Source organism: Nycticebus coucang, chromosome 5 (genome assembly GCF_027406575.1).
Source record: "Nycticebus coucang isolate mNycCou1 chromosome 5, mNycCou1.pri, whole genome shotgun sequence".
NCBI lineage: Eukaryota > Metazoa > Chordata > Mammalia > Primates > Lorisidae > Nycticebus > Nycticebus coucang.
The window spans coordinates 31,241,245-31,257,670 of NC_069784.1; the positions used below are offsets into that span (position 1 = coordinate 31,241,245).

The 16,426-nt window shown below is 42.9% G+C and overlaps 1 protein-coding gene across 5 annotated transcripts in view; it reads left to right on the forward strand.

Annotated features, from left to right (window-relative positions):
- CDC14A (cell division cycle 14A) overlaps positions 1-16,426 on the forward strand; it is a 205,876-nt gene that overhangs the window by 44,272 nt on the left and 145,178 nt on the right. The window lies entirely within an intron of this gene.

Consider the following 16,426-nt stretch of genomic DNA (forward strand, 5'->3'; position numbering starts at 1 on the left):
CTAAAATGTCAATATGAATTCCACATCACCCATGCTACAGAGTTTTGAAGTGGATATTTCTGGAATTTTCTGTGTATTGGGCATAAACATAGAAGGCGAGGCCATCGGGGCTAAAACATCCTGGCAACCTGTAGTAGCTGTCCAGGGATATGTGTATTATCCAGTTAGGAATGTGCTGGTTTAAAGGCAAGGAGAAGAGAGGAATCATTTTCCCTTTTGACTGGGGAGGGCTGGTGCTCCTCTGATGCCTTGGAAGCAACATTCCCGTGTGACTTTTCAAGGATCCCATTCTGAAGACCTTGATGGAAGGGCCACCAGCTGCTAGACATCAAACTCTGCCACATCAAACCTAAAGTTCCAGGGGGAAGAAGCCCAGTGGTATTGTTGGAAAGGCTGTCAACTGCTGAGGGGTGAGGCTGAGGAGGGAGACAGGTTGTCAGCCGGGCTGGGGCTGGGGCCCTGCTTTGACCACCAAGAAACCATCTCTGCCCACTTATCCTCCCTGGCTACTTACCCTCCCTTAAGTGGTTGCAGCATGGGCGGCGCCTGTGGCTCAAGGAGTAGGGTGCCGGTCCCATATGCCGGAGGTGGCGGGTTCAAACCCAGCCCTGGCCAAAAAAAAAAAAAGTGGTTGCAGCAAAGCCTTGGGCCGTCCCTTGTGGGACTGTTTCTTCTTGTTCTGTAGATGATAGTATGGTATGGTCCAAAGAACAAGTTGCTAAGAGTTGGAAAAACAGGAGTTTTTCATCCTGAAGGGGCTTTGTGATGATGGACTTTATCTCTCTTTGCTTTGTTGAGTTTCCTCATCTGTGTAACGGGAGGATTGATTGTACTGACTGCTGCATTGCCTTCCAAGTCTTAGGATACTGGGATTATGTGTAGCACCAGTCAGGCTATTGCTTTTATTTTAAGAATATACATGAAAAGCTGGAAGGTTCGGTGAAGTGCTGGTAAGCTGAATTAAGCAGGCATGCATGTTTTCTTACTATAATTGATAATTGCTACTCTTTTGAAACTATGATTGACACTGAGATTTAAACACAGAGGGCCTGCATAATTCATGGAGTCATGCCCTGTGCACAAGCGTGTCCTTCTTGCAGGGTTTTGTGATGCTCTGTGAACATTTGTGGTTCCTTTGCCGTGAAGGATTGCCAGCAAGAGGTCACATGCCGCCCTTCTCATTTCTTCTTTCCTCTTTCCCTCCCTTAATCCTTCTCTCTTCTTTCCCTTTTTATTTATTTATTTATTTACTTATTTAGAGACAGAGTCTCACTATGTCACCATTGGTAGAGTGCTGTGTTGTCACAGCTCACAGCAACCTCAAACTCTTGGGTTTAAGCAATTCTCTTGCCTCAGCCTCCCAAGTAGCTGGAACTACAGGCATCCCCCACAACACCTGGCTATTTTTTGTTGTTGTTGTTGCAGTTGTCATTGTTGTTTAGCAGGCCTGGGCCAGGCATGAACCCGCCAGCCTGGGTGTATGTGGCCAGCACCCTACTCATTGAGCTTCTGTCCCTTTTTTTTTTTTTTTGTAGATACAGTCTCACTTTATGGCCCTCGGTAGAGTGCCATGGCATCACACAGCTCACAGCAACCTCCAGCTCCTGGGCCTAAGCGATTCTCTTGCCTCAGCCTCCCGAGTAGCTGGGACTACAGGCGCCCGCCACAACGCCTAGCTATTTTTTGGTTGCAGTTCGGCCGGGGCCGGGTTTGAACCCGCCACCCTCGGTATATGGGGCCAGCGCCTTACCAACTGAGCCACAGGCGCCGCCCCGCTTCTTTCCCTTTTTAACATCTATCCTGTCTGTTTTGTTTTGTATGGTCTTCGTTTCAGCAGGGCATCTCAAGAATTCTGAAAGGAATTTGAGTTAATAGCTTCATTGAATTTGTGATGAAACACTCTGCGATCAATTATGTCTCCTAATGCAGAAGTTTCTACCATATAAGTAACCAAAGGGAGAAAAAGCGGTCCTGGCATGGGGGAAGAAGTGCTGAGTACAGCGTGAGCTTGTCTTACACACTAGTGACAGTCCTGAGAAGCAGTGTAAAGTGATTTTTCTTATACTGGTCATTTCCCAATTGATTTTCTTTTCTAATTTTAGAAATGCATTCCCGAGGAAGCTTTTTTTTTTTGAGACAGAGCCTCAAGCTGTTGCCCTTGGTAGAGTGCCGTGACATCACAGCTGACAGCAACCTCCAACTCTTGGGCTTAAGTGATTTCTCTTGCCTCAGCCTCCCAAGAAGCTGGAACTACAGGCACCCACCACAATGCTCAGCTTTTTTTTTGGTTGTAGTTGTCATTGTTATTTGGCAGGCCTGGGCTTTAGCTACAGGCACCCAACCCCGAGAAAGCTTTTGACATAAGCTCTTAATGAAATGAAACTAAAGAATCACAGTCTATTTTTAAGGAGAATTTTATGTCTTTCTTCTTATTATCTGTGTGCATTTAATTGTTGACATAGTCTCTCAAGAAGATAGTCAATAGCCTATAGTCCTAGCATTCGGGGAGGCTCGGTGTATTGCTTGACCTTGAGAGTTCAAGATCAACCTGAACAAGAGTGAGACCCAAGTCTCTACTAAAAATAGACATATTAGCTTGGTGTGGTGGTGCACGGCTGTAGTCCCAGCTGAGGCAAGAGAAAGGACTGCTTGAGCCCAGGAGTATGAGGTTGCCGTGAGCTGTGATTCCAGGCCACTCTACTCAGGGTGATAGAGTGAGACTCTGTCTCTAAAAAAAGAAAAAAAGAAAAAGAAGATAGTCAATAATGTGCATTATATGTACATTTCTGTTAGATTCTCACATGTTAAATGTTGCAAGTTGGATAAACCTCAGGGTAATCTTCTCCGAATGCAAAGGATCTTTACCTTGAAGTAGCCTCTTAGTTTACTTGGGGCAAACTAGCTTGGTGTGTTTTATCAGAGAGAAGTGTTTTTTTTTTTTTTGCAGTTTCTGGGTGGGGCTTGGTTTGAACCCACCACCTCCGGCATATGGGTCCAGCACCCTACTCCCTTGAGCCACAGGCGCTGCCCCAGAGATAAGTTTTTAACAGTGCAGTTGTTCCTCTTTTTAAAATGTGTAATCTAGACCGGCACGGTGACTCACGCCTGTAATCCCAGCACTCTGGGAGGCCTAGGTGGGTGGATTGCCTGACCTTACAGGTTTGAGACCAGCCTGAGCCAGAGTGAGACCCCACCTCTAAAAATAGCCGGGCCTTGTGGCAGGTGCCTGTAGTCCAGCTACTTGGGAGGCTGAGGCAAGAGAATCACTTAAGCCCAAGAGTTTGAGGTTGCTGTGAGCTGTGATGCCACGGCACTCTACCGAGGGCGACGCAGTGAGACTCTGTCTCCAAAATAAATAAATAAAATAACATGTGTAATCAGCTCCCTCTCCAGGGGCACTGGTTAATAAAAGTATTATGTATTAAGACAGGCCTTTTCATGATCGCATTAATGTACACAGCTATGATTTAATATTAATAAAAAAAAAAAAGACAGGCCTTTTTCTCCAAGCCTTATTTTTCTCATTTGTAAAATTTGGATAATACCAGAGTTTTCTTATCTACCTCACAGGATTATTACGAAGGTCAAATATCCAGCTGTCTATTCGATAGCTCCACATTACGCCTCTAAATGATATCTCAAATTTATTTTGGAAAAACAGGAATTTGTATTCTTTCTTTCTCTAAATCTGTTTTTCCCCCAGTCATGCTCTTTGTGGTACATGGGCCACCATCGGTGACTTGCTAAATCAAAAGATAATAGTAATTTGGATTCCTTTTGTTTCCTCATCCCACATTATACTTTTTCATAAGTTGTGTTGGCTGTACCTCTGAAACACACCGAATCAGAATGTATCTTTCCATCTCTATTGCTGTCACCTAGCCCAAGCCATAACATTATCTAGTTTTTGTATTCTTGCTCCCCTTTAATTTAGTTGCCACACAATTATCACAGTAATCTTTTAAAAATATCAGGTCCTGTCATTACCCTGTTTTGGATGTGTCTAATGATTGCTCACTATTTCTTGGCATAAAATTTATCCTCCTTACTAATACCATTAAGATCCTTTCTGATCTGACCCTCTGTGCTACCTCTGTGCTCTCCTTGCTCAAGATGCTCCCATCATGTTGGCTTTCTGACCATGAAAATCCTATGCTTGCTCCCACCAAAGGGCCTTGATAATTTCTGTTCTATCTGGAATGTTCTTATTTCAGAACTTTGCATGCCTGGTTCCTTCTCATGTTACCTTCTCAGAGAGACTTTCTCTCAAATTCTGCCCTGAACCCCCCATGCCTGGTCACCCTCTAGCTCTTCGCTTTTTTATTTTCTTTGTAGCATGCTGCTATTATCTTGTTTGTTTATACACCTACCTGCTCTTTATCTCTTTCCTAGACTGGAGGGTAGGAACATTGTTTTGTTCATTGTTGTGTCTAAAGGGTGATAAAACATTTAACAAGGGGTTAGGCTCAGGTGTTCACCAGTTGAACTGGAGTGGCCACAAAGCTGGGGCAGGATCCTGGAGGCTTCCTGCTTTGCTAACCCTGGGGAAGTCTAGGATGGGAGTGTGGGATCCCAGGGAAGAGCCTAGGGCGGCCAGCATCTGTTCCCCAACTGGTATGGAACTGTTTCAGTGTTTGAACACTGAGTATCTGCTTAAAACTGTGCCTGGCACATAATAGGTGCGCTGTAAATATCCATTGAATGAATGAATAGCCGGATGACAAAATATGAAAGAAAGAAGGTAACTTATGGGAAACTCCTCTGAAAAAAAATCAAGTTGGACATAAAATGTAAACTTGTGATGCCTTCTAACGACAGAGCCAACTGTGGTCTTTAAAGATGCAGAATCAAAGCCAAGATCGTAGACCAAGGATTGTGCTTAGTATACAAAGTCACATCATTGCCTTGCTTTTTCTTTTTTTCTTTCTTTCTTTTTTTATTATTTTCTTTTTGTAGAGACAAAGTCTCACTCTGTCACCCTCCGTAGAGTGCCGTGGTGTCACACAGCTCACAGCAACCTCCAACTCCTGGGCTTAGGCGATTCTCTTGCCTCAGCCTCCCAGTAGCTGGAACTACAGGGGCTTGCCACAACACCTGGCTATTTTTTTGTTGCAGTTTGGCTGGGGCCGGGTTTGAACCTGCCACCCTCGGTATATAGGGCCAGTGCCCTACCCACTGAGCCACAGGTGCCACCCTTCTTTTTCTTTTTTTAATAACTTGCATTTTCCCAATTTTTTTTATTGTGGTGGAAGTACACATAACAGAAAACCTCTTGTATTATTATTTTTTAATGTACATTTCAGTGGTATTAAGTTCTGTTGTATAGCTATCACCACGAGTGTGCCATCGTATGACCCTGTATACTGTTGAAAGACTTGGGGCAGAACCCCCCACTCAGCCCGGAGCTCTGACCACCCCAATCAACCGCAAGAGTCGTCTCTTGATGCAAAAACGCAAGAGGATTTTTATTCCTGTATACGGGGACTTGATTCACAACTCTTTTAGGAGCCGAGAAATCAAGTCCCCCACAGCAGTTTTTTACAAGCTTATAAAGGCAAAAACTACAAAGTAGGCGGGAATAGCAGACATGCCAGGGACTCTAACAAAGTAAGAGAGAATACACACACCTGGAATTCTAATTAGATGAGGAGAACTCTAGTTCACTATTCAACTGTCTTAAGACAAGACTAATAGTCAAATATTTACTTAATAGTAAACATTTGCTGAAGCTCCTGGGGCTATCTCCTGGAACAGTTACAAAAGGTCACATTCCTATGGTAGGGAGTGAGAAGTGGTCACATTCTCATGGTAATATTTTCTTTCACTGTGCCTACAGAGTCAGAGCTTTGCTTGAGGTTTCTCTGCTAGATGGTGACTTCAGATATTTCACAGAAGTTTTTGTGTTTCTGTTTCTTTATATCTAAGTGGAGAAGTTTTTTTTAACCCTTTATCTCATAGAGCTGTGGTAAGCTTCTAAAAGGAGATAAAACACAGACCATCGCCAGGCATGGTGGCTCACGCCTATAATCCCAGCACTCTGGGAGGCCGAGACAGGTGGATTGCCTGAGCTCAGGAGTTTGACACCAGCCTGAGCAAGAGTGAGAGACCCCATCTCTAAAAATAAAAAGTAGCTAGGCATTGTGGCGGGCACCTGTAGTTCTAGCTACTTGGGAGGCTGACATAAGAGAATCACTTGAGACTAGTTGATGGAGGTTGCTGTGAGCTATGACAGCACAGCACTCTACTGAAGGCAACAGAGTGAGACTCTGTCTCAAAAAAAAAAAAAAAATACAGACCATCATGTTTAATCAGGAATCCATGGAGAAGGGAATTCTTCTCTGTAGGTGATCTTAAAGCTGGGGTTGCTGGCCATGATGTGGCCACCGGAGATCACAGTGGCACTTAACGGATGGTAAGTACCCATTTTAGGGAAGTCCCTGAGCTGTGGCATTGTCTCCTTGAAATGGAGTGCTCACGCTTCAGAAGAGACCCACTTTCCCAGAAAGGTGCTTTCCTTTCAAGGCAATACTCACTGCAATTCTAGAGTTAGGATGGTTAGGTCAATAGCCTTCAAAACACTCTCATATGAATTTGAAGAAGATAGCTTTTAAAAAATGATGAGTATGCATTAATTAGGTTCTTGCCATATATATACTTTAAGGCCAAGTCCTCATTAGTCCCCACATTACTCTGATGTTTTCAGCTCACAGGCCTATGGCAAGATGGGTAAGGAGAATTTGGATTAGGTCATGATGACTGAAGAATTGAGGGGAAGTCAAAGTAAGTGATTTTTTTAGCTTAGAAAATTAAACTCAGCTGTTGAGAATTGAGAGTTTATTTTCAGATGTGTGGAAGATGCTTAAACGGAGGTGTTAACCACATTGTATTTTCCTTAACCCACTTGTTCAGTCCTTACCTTGCTCAGTGGGAGGTCTGCGTTGTGAGCCTGAATCAGATGTCACAGCTGAATTGGGATGACATGGCTGAGGTTTATAGATTTTCTAACCATGTCTGTACCTGCCATTTATTTTGTAGACTACATTTAAGGCTTAAAGATTTATATTTACTCCCGTGTCTATGATCAATTGCAGAGGAGCCATCTGACATAGTGGTTGAGAGCAGTCACTTCAGCTGGCCCTAGTCTCGCTCAGCTTTGAATCCAGTTGTTAGTGGTATTGTTCTGGGCAAGTTATTTAACTTATCTGAATTCCAATTTCTTTCCCATCATTAAAACAGGGATAATATCCTATTGTAGTTGTGGTGAGGACTAAAGGAAGTCATGCATGTAAAGGTGTCATCTGTGCTGTGTCTGGGATTTGAGCACTTAGGAGTGTCTAGTTGCTCTGGGCAGGGAAGCTGCAGGGCCTTCCAAAAAGTTTTCTGAGCCAGTCTACCTCCTGTTGGTTACCCTTTTTACGCTTTTGTGCTCAGACACTTAGGATACCCCCTTGAAGATCTGATGGCTGCTTCCTCACTGTCTGTTTACCTTCCTCCTGATCATCCCATTTTACACTTGAACCCTACCTTGGCTCAGCAGCTCTCAGCTGGTCCTTAATCTGATTATTGCTCAGTGTAATTCACTGGAAGGTGAGTATGAGCTTCCTCTCCCTGGCCCCCAAGGATGTTATTTGCATTTTAAAGGAAGAACTAAACCAAATGAATTTCTCATTTCTGAGATGTGTGGTTAGGTATTCATTAGCTCAGTAAATAGCTCCTGTGAGCCTTGCCTGGGACTGTGGTAGGTTCCTGGTAATTAAAAAACGAAGAAAGAAAAAACTAAAAACAATGAGCTTCAAATGGGGAATAGATAAACAATAAATAATTGTTAAGTGTGCAACAGGTGCAAAATCGGATAAATAGAAATTCATTCCACACACCATTTTTCCAACAGGCCTTGCCCTAGGAGTTGAAGGTACTAAGGTGAATGAGTCCCTGCTTTCTGCCTTGGGTGTGGACGAGGGTCTGGGGTCAAATCTGGAGAGAGAGGAGGGTCAAGGATGGCCAGTCCCGGAGGCCAAGTGGTAAGGGACTGTCAGACCCGGGGGAATAGAATGAAGGTGAGGATCATGTTTTTTTTTTTGGTTGAGAGAAGATGAATTATTTAAAAAATCTAGGGTGAAAAGGGGATAACTTAATGAGAAGATGGGGTCTTTTTTCCCTTATAATTAAAAAAAACTTTAAAAATTGGCATAACTACATTATAAAGAAGAGGAAATTCTCCTGCTGTTACATCACTCTAAACCTGAACTATTTTTTAGATGTAATTGCAGCATAGTTTTGAGCTTTTTTTTTTTACTTAGCCCATATATGTTTTGCCATTTGCTACTCAGATGATCAAGTAGTATTCCACTTAGTATACGTCACTTGTTTAGCATTTTATATCTCCCTCAAACATTTTTATAATGTGACAGACATCTTTCTACAGCATAAATGTTTCTTTCTATGGATTTTTGTCTTTAGATGGCCAGAAGTAGGATTAATAGATTTTAAAAATCAGCACGTTTCTATACTTAAGCCAGTTCATATTAAGTTGGTATTAACATGAAATCTTCAGTTTTATACACCTTTGCATACTGGGAATAAGCATTATAATTTTAGAGATTTAATTGGTAAAAATACTACCTTTTTTTACTCATTTCTTTGATTATTAATGAGGTTTATTATTCTTATAGTTTTATTATAGATGTACTAACGTTTTGAATGGTTCATGTTTTAAATTCGATCTCCTGTATTTGAACCAGTTGAAAGCTGAAAAGTGGCAACCAGTTTCTTGCCTTTGAAAAGAGAAATCTGGCTAGGTTTAGTGGCTCATGCCTGTAATCCTAGCACTCTGGGAGACCAAGACAGGTGGATTGCCTGAGGTCAGAAGTTTGAGACCAGCCTGAGTAAGCATGAGATGCCATCTTTAAGAAATAGCCGGGCGTTGTGGCAGGTGCCTGTTGACTCAGATACTTGGGAGGCTGAGGCAAGAGGATTGCTTGAGCCCAAGTGTTTGAGGTTGCTGTGAGCTATGATGCCACGGTACTAAACCCCTGTCTCAAAAAAAAAGAAAAAAGAAATCATTACCTATCTCTAATATTTATTAATAGATGCAGACCACTAGAAATTGTGCCTATCAGTTGAAGTTGCCTTAATAAATTAGAAAGTCTGAGACTTTAAGTTCTGTTACTCGTCAAAATATTAAGTCCTTCTGTATACCCGAATACAAAAATGGTTAATTGGAACTGCTGATAATGGACCTGTTGATTATTCAACTCTGACCTGTTTCCTAAATTTACAGAAAATTATATTCAGAACAGTATTCTTTAAAAGTATTTAGAGACTGAGCATGGTAGCTCAGGTCTGTAATCAGGACTTGGGGAGGCCCAGGTGGAAAGATCACTGGAGGCCAGGAGCTGAGTTTGAGACTGGAGTGGGCAACATAATGAGCTCTTATCGCTAAAAAATTAAAAAGAAAATAACTGGGCATGGTGGTGCATGCCTGACCTCCTAGTACTGCTAGCACCTGTGGTCCTAGCTCCTTGTGCAGTTGACGTGGAAGGATTGCTGAAGCCCAGGACTTCAAGGCTGCCATGGGTTATTAAAGTACCACTGTACTCCAGCCTGGGTAACCGAGGGAGTAAAAATAAAACAACATAACAGTGGTTAGAGAGTATGTGTGTTTAAATCACTGGAGGATATTGATATGCTCCACCAATTAACTGTGAATTTGTTTTTATTGTTTGGACCACGTATGTATCTTTTCTTGTTCTCTAACTCACAATTCATCCATAAATTGTGATTTCAGAGTGGCTTTAAATCGTCATTAACAACTGTAGATTAAACAAACATCTTAAAAACATAGGTAAAATTATTGAGAAAAATGTTCAAAATAATAAAGGCATTTACTTTAAATATTTATTAAAACAGTAACATAATGGATGTCTAGTGTTTTATTAATATTATCCTGTGTGCTTCTTGGTAATCTGACAGCATTCATTTTTGCTGTAGCCGCTGGGGGAGAGGAAGGGAGGGGTGGCGCAGGGCTGGGGCAGGGCACTTTCCTGTTTGCAGTTCCTTCCTTTTATATTAATAGTTTGATCAGCAACAACCCTTTTGTAATACTGCCTGTAAATGGGTCAGACAGTCTTTTATCCTTGCAGGCTTGTATTTTTGGTGGCCTTAAAAGAGAATAGACTCCCTAGAATTATACAGCATTTTCAATTTCCTCCTCTTAGAGACTGGGAGTTAGTTCTGTTTAGTCTTCTGGGTAGGGGTAGAGCGATATCTCTCAGCTCTCCTTGTGTCTTTCAATGAGCTGTTGGCCTTTCATTTGTGGAAGGTTTCTTTCTTAAACTGCATAAGTAAGTCTTTTCAGTGTGTGCTTTTTTTTCCCTTTTCCTTTTGGCGTCCTGGTAACAAGCTTCCTGTGTAGGGTAAATGAACTCTCAAATTTATATAGATGTACACAGTTACACACACAGAGATACACTTTTTTTGCACTCATTGCCTCCAAGTATATTTAGTAGCGACGCACCGCATCTGCTTTCAGGAATTTATTCATAAATTTCTGAATTTATTGGGATAACATGTACTTTCTATGTAAAAAAAAAACAAAACTTACATCTAATTGTGTCATTGTGTACTGAAGTAAGGGGATGTACTTTTTTAGCACTTCAAATCAATTATTTATTCACTTCCAGGTAGTTTACCATCTCTCCCTTTCAGGAAAGGAACTTTGTTTATTCCCCCCCCCCCACCGGGAGCCCCACTGGAGAATTTACCAGCTGTGCTTAGACCCACAAGGTAGCGCCCTGTTCTTTAGGGCATGGATTTTGGCACCGAATGTGCAGATGATTGTTCAGCCCATCTAGGTTAGTCTACAATTAACAAGAGCAGCTTAAGGAAAACTGAAGTGTTCTGAACTCCGCAGAGGCTCTTATCACTACCAAGAGGGGCATCTGGGTCCAGATTTTTTTTCTTTTTACATTCAGTTGCTACTTGGTACTTGGGACAAGCTGAGTTTGTTTTAAACCTTAAATCTCACTTACATTTGAATCCTTCTGGGTACGCTCAGATTCCTTCCTTACTCTTCTTCCTGGCAGCCAGACTGTGCGTGTATTCAGTTGGAGGCCACCTTGAATAAGAAAAACCCTGTGGCTGGGTGGACACCAAGGGGGCAGCCTTGAGAGGTCCCTCCTGTTAGCACCTTCTGGGGCTCAGCTGCTGAGTTTGTGCCCCGAGTTACATAACGCCCCATTCACCTCACGACATCTAACCGTAAAGCTTAGGCTTATGAGGGTTTTTGATTGTGTAATTTTAATCTATGTAAATTTTATTTCAGATTTTTTTTTTCTGTTTGATATAGTGAGTAAAGTGGTGGCCTTTTCCCCATTTGGGAAAGTGGATCAGTGCATTAAAAACCCTCCCCATGTGTACTCTCTGAAATTTTATTTATTTTTTTGAGACAGAGTCTTACTTTGTTGCCCTCAATAGAGTGCTATGGCATCATAGCTCACAGCAACCCCAAACTCTTGGGTTCAAGTGATTCTCTTGCCTCAGCCTCCCGAGTAGCTGGGACTACAGGTGCCCACCACAATGCCCAGCTATTTTTAGAGATGGGGTCTTGCTCTGGCTCAGGCTGGTCTTGAACTCATGAGCTCAGGCAATCTACCTGCCTCGGCCTCCCAGAGTGCTGGGATTACAGGCGTAAGCCACTGTGCCCAGCCTCTGAAATTTTAAATAAAGAAGGAGCTCCCTGCAATTTCTGTTGAGGTTGTGAGTTCAGCTGTTGCTGAGATTTTTATTGCTCAAAACATGGTTGCCATGCTTGTAAGCTCAGATTGTGTTCACGTAAATGACTGGGTTCCCATGCTGGCACGGCTCTGGGCCTGAGTCTTTCTTCATCTCTTTCTGTTGCTCCTCTGCCTTCGTTTTGCTCCCCCCACCCTCGCCCCCACTTCATAACAAAAGCTTCTGGGGTCTTTGCATTTTCATAATGGAAATCCAGGCCTCAATTTGATGAGGACCCAAAGGCAGGAATGCAGATAGATAGCAAATTTGTGAGTAATAAAAGTAAATAGTAGGGTTGAGAAAGTGTAACCTCAGACTCAAAGAAATATTTAAGGGTGCTGCAGCACCTCTTCGAATTATTTAGTAGGGGAGAAACATTTGTGGTTCACAGTTTTAAATTAACGAGCAGAGAGACAAGCCTTTCTGTGTGAATATACACGCTGTGAGATGAATCAGACAATTCTTTTGAGAGTGGGTGTGTGAGTCATTTATTGGGCCTATTTGGGAAGTTTCTTAGTTAAGAAAACCAAAATCCTCTTCCTAGATAAACCTTTCCTGATTTTTTCCCCCTTAATTTGTCTGCCGACTCCTCCCTTACCCCCCTCCTCCCGCTGTTCGTTTTGTCATTTTCGTACTACCTGACCCAGAACATGACGGCCTCATAGTTTTTCTTATCTTATCTTGCAATTAATTGTGTACAATATGAACTTCTAGAATGAGTTCCTTGGAGTTACTTGCTTTGCACTCTCTCCCCCATAAGAATGAGCTCCTTGAGTAAAGGGGAGATTCTAACTCGTATTTGTGACCCCAATGCTTAACATAGTGTCCTCTTTGCTATTAACATTTCTTTTTGTGTGTGTGTGTGTGTGTTTTTTTTTTTGGCCGGGGCTGGGTTTGAACCTGCCACCTCTGGCATATGGGACCAGCGCCTTACTCCTTGAGCCACAGGCGCCGCCCACTATTAACATTTCTTAAAATGTTTTATTTTTATTTATTTTTGAGACAGAGTTTCTGTCACCCTGTATAGAGTGGCATCGTAGCTCACAGCAACCTCAAGTTGACATAATGCTCGGCAACTTTTTTTGTTGTAGTTGTCACCGTTGTCTTTAGCTGACCTGGGCTGGGTTCGGTCCCGCCAGCCCCAGTGTATATGGCCAGTGCCCTAGCCACTGAGCTACAGGTGCTGTGCCTAGTTTTTCTATTTTTAGTAGTGATGAGTTCTCACTCTTCCTCAGGCTGGTCTCAAACACTTGAACTCAGGGGATCCACCCAACTCAGCTTCCCAGAGTGCTAGGCTCACAGGTGTGAGCCACCAGGCCTGGCTTATTTATCTTTTTTAATTGACATAATAATTATCCATCTTCAAGGAGTACATTGAGATATTTTGCTACATAAAAGGTGTCTTGATCAGATTAGGGCAATTAGCATATCAATCATCTTAAACATTATTTTTTTGTGTTGGAAACGTTCAATATCCTCCTAGCTATTTGAAACTATGTATTATTGTTAACTATTGTCACTTTGCTGTGGTGTAGAGCATCAGAACTTATCTGGCTGTAATTTTGTATCCTCTAATAACTCTCCCTTAACCTGTCCCCCCCATCCTCTGTTGTACTTTTTTTTCCCCTGTGAGATCAACTTCTTAAAGCTTCAACCTATGAGTGTCTCTGCTGTCTTAATGAATAAAGGAATGAATGAGAGGAGCAACCCTGGAAGGAATTTAGATCCCAAAGGGGACTAATCGGGGAAATTAAAGGAGAAATAACACAGATGTAATCCAAGCTCAGGTCTTCCTCAGACTGATTCTACCCCTAGGCCTTGCCCTTGATTGCTGTTGCTAAGGTCCCAGGGCTTTTTATTTGAAATCAAATGCTTATTAAAACATACAGGAATGTACCCATCGTCCTGTACAAAGAATTTAAGAATATGCTATAACTTTTGTAATAGCATTTATGGGGTATTATCTGTCTAGAAATGTGGGAATCCTTAAATCTCATTAGTTTGAATGTGGTTATGTATGTTCACTTTAGAAAAGTCTGAAATTTTGAGAAAACTCTGTGTCTGCAGCTGAATTGTAGTTTTGGCAGCAAGCTGCATTATTTTACCCAGAGTCAGATTTTAAGGTTTCATTCCCCTACCCTGAAACACATCTGTGAAATGTAATGGAAATAGTAACCAAATGGGGATAACGTTTTAAAAGTTCCCAAAGTCGGTGGTACCTGTGGCTCAAGGAGTAGGGCGCTGGTCCCATATGCCGGAGGTGGTGGGTTCAAACCTAGTCCCGGCCAAAAACCAAAAAAAAAAAAAAAAAAAAAAAGTTCCCAAAGTCATTTTGTTTTACTGTCTCCAACTCAGACATATTAACATATGAATTAAAACACCCCCCTCCCCAACTTTAAAAATATTCTGGCATTGGGCTGTGTTATCATAGTTTAAAAAATTTGTATATTAGATGTTAGATTTTGCACACTGTACTGAATGATGACAATGTTTTTACTTTATGGTAGAGGAAATTAGGTTTAAGTTGTCAGTTAAGATTCTTTTGTTACAATGAAAAGTTTTGAGATTTATCTAGAATGTGAGTCATAGGATTCCTTCTATTAACTCCATTTCACTTTTTTTTTCTTTTTTTTTGAGACAGTCTCACCATGTCACCCTTGGTAGTGTGCCGTGGCATCACAGTTCACAGCAACCTCCAACTCTTGGGCTAAAGCGATTCTCTTGCCTCAGCCTCCCAAGTAGCTGGGACTACAGGCGCCTGCCACAACACCTGGCTGTTTTTTTGCAGTTTTGGCCAGGGCTGGGTTTGAACCCGCCACCTCTGGCATAGGGGGCCAGCACCCTACCCCTTTGAGCCACAGGTGCCGCCCCTTTTTTTGTTGCAGTTGTTATTGTTGTTTAGCTGGCCCGGGCTGGGCTTGAACCCGCCAGCCTGGGTGTATGTGTCCAGCGCCCTACCCACTGAGCTATGGGTGCCGCCTTGTGGGTTTTTTATAAGGGAAGATTAGTTGACCTAGACCACAGGTTAAGTACAAAAACTTAATGTACAAAACAGGATGAGATTGGAGGTCTCTGACTTTTACAGTGTCTGCTCTAGCAGTCCAGAGAGTAATTTCCACTCTGATGAACTGCTCTGGTGGAGCTGGGAACAGTGAGAACTCTTCGTGAAGTTGCAGGCACAGCTGAACCTTTGAGAGGCTCTCTCCTGCCCTGCGGCCACTCCCACCCCTCTGCCCTCCCCATCCTCAGTGACCCGGGGAGATGAAGTGTCTTATCACAGGAGGCAGAGCTGGCAGGGGCGAGAACCCTGCCTGTCCCTGGCATTCTGGTCCCATTCCCCTCTGGCTTAGCACCCCCAGCTTACTTAGACCTCCTTCCTCCACGAGTGGAATACCTGGTTCCTTCTTTTCTCATCCTCCACTGCCTCCTTTAGCTCTGTGGACCTCTCCCTCTCCATTCTTGTTTTTTCCCTCTTCCTCCTTCCTCTGTTCTAACCACTTTTCTCCTGTTACTTTGTTTTCCTTCTTCCTCCTCCTTTCTTTGCTCGTCTAATGTATAGAATAGCAGTATTGTCAGAATTGGAGTTTTCTGGCTTTTTATAACGGAAACTGACTTACTAAAGCTCAAAACGTAATAAATTTCCTGGTAGCCTAGTGCAAAGGGGGAAAGTAGAGGGCTTCCCTACTTCATAAAAACTCTGTTAATTTAATTTTATTTCTTTATTTTTATTTATTTTTTCGAGACAAAGTCTCACTCTGTTGCCTTGGGTAGACTGCTGTGGTGTCACAGCTCACAGCAACCTCAAACTCTGGGGCTTGAGCGATTTTCTTGCCTCGGCCTCCCCAGTAGCTGTGTACCATTATCAGCTAGTTTCTGTGTTCATCTTAATGGTAGATAATCTTTCCTTCTCCCCTTCTGGCTGGTTCATTTGTGCTTTCCATCATTGAACAAATACTCATTGAGCACCCGGGTTAGATATTCTTCTGGGTTCTAAAGACTTGGCAGTGAACAAGATGGATGAAATCCCTGTCCTTATGGAGCGTAGATTTTGCTGGGAAACCAATCAAAGGTCGGTGATAATGGCTGGGTGGGGATGTGCTGGTGAGTGGCTGGCGACTTCAGATTGGAGGTTCAGAGATGCCCTCTCTGAGGTGGTGACTCTGAAGCTGACAAAGAGGAAGAACATTCTGGGCGGAGGGAATAGCATGTGCAGGGGCTTTGGGGTGGGAATGAACTTGGAAAGACTGAGGCCGTCTGGCACAGCCACTGTGGCTGGAGCCCAGACACCGAAGAGGCTGCCGTGGGTGCTGAGGGCCGAGATCTCTGCTAGGGGTGGGGGGCTTGAATGTGAGAGCAAGTTTGGATTTTACTCTGCATGATGTGTGGAGCTGTTAGACAGTGGAAATGATCTGATGTGCTCTTAAAAACACTTCTTAAACTCATCTTTTCGTTTGCTACTTGAAGCCCCCTGGGATCTGCTTATCAGCATGATTCAGAGTCCTCTTGTGCTACTGTGCCATGATGGTCTGATCTGTCGCCTTCCCTGACGTCTGCATTTTTATTTTCCTAAATTATAACTTGGTGCTCGAAGGTCAACCTGTGGCCCAAGAGGTGGATTTGTTACGTGGATTGTGAAGGACACTGACGAATTCTG